This window comes from Durio zibethinus, unplaced genomic scaffold, assembly GCF_047325235.1.
Source record: "Durio zibethinus cultivar Kanyao isolate XHJ-2024 unplaced genomic scaffold, ASM4732523v1 HiC_scaffold_226, whole genome shotgun sequence".
Classification (NCBI taxonomy): domain Eukaryota; kingdom Viridiplantae; phylum Streptophyta; class Magnoliopsida; order Malvales; family Malvaceae; genus Durio; species Durio zibethinus.
Window position 1 is genome coordinate 40,001 of NW_028322849.1, and position 763 is coordinate 40,763.

At 30.5% G+C, this 763-nt stretch overlaps 1 non-coding gene across 1 annotated transcript; it reads left to right on the forward strand.

The window, feature by feature from the left end:
- The first annotated feature begins 462 nt into the window (after window positions 1-462).
- On the forward strand, window positions 463-550 carry TRNAS-GCU (transfer RNA serine (anticodon GCU)). The gene has a single exon. It is a non-coding gene; the product is annotated as a tRNA-Ser (tRNA).
- Window positions 551-763: the final 213 nt, after the last annotated feature.

Here is a 763-nt window from a genome sequence, read left to right on the forward strand (position 1 = left end):
ATTCAATCCAATAACAAGATTTTTTTGTTACAACAAGTCAGATCGCAGAATCATAGAAAAAATTATTTATTTGAGTTGAAAATAAAAAAATGAGCCCGGCCGGGTCAGTACCCGGCCGGTCCGTGGAAATTGGAAATAAAAAAGTCCCTTTTGAGCGAAATCAAAATGAAATGGAATTACTGATAAAAGTTGTATATATTTATATTCTATATAATAAAATTAAGAATCTATAGATATATAGATTAATAATACCCTAATAAGATTAATAATACTCTAATATTAATATAAATAAATAAAAATTAATATAATTAATATATTAATATAAATAAATAAAAATATAAATAAATAAAAATCTATATAACAAAATAACAAAGGTCTATATAACAAAGGAAAGAGGGCTTTTTTCAAGCATTTCTTTTTGCGTGCTGTAACTGTAACATAGTAATTATCTTTTCTAAATTAGGAGAGATGGCTGAGTGGACTAAAGCGTCGGATTGCTAATCCGTTGTGCGAGTTATTCGTACCGAGGGTTCGAATCCCTCTCTTTCCATTTCGGTTTTTGACAGTGGAATAGATCAAATCCTAATACCATTTATAAAAATGAAGCAAGGAACTCTCCCTTTTTTATTCTTCCCGTCCAGGATTACCAGGATTACGTCCCGGATCATTAGATAGGAGTCCGAAGATGAAGAGAGAAACAAAGAATATCGTTGCGGTGTAAACAACGAATTTAAGATTACGCATTGTACAACCTCCCATAGAA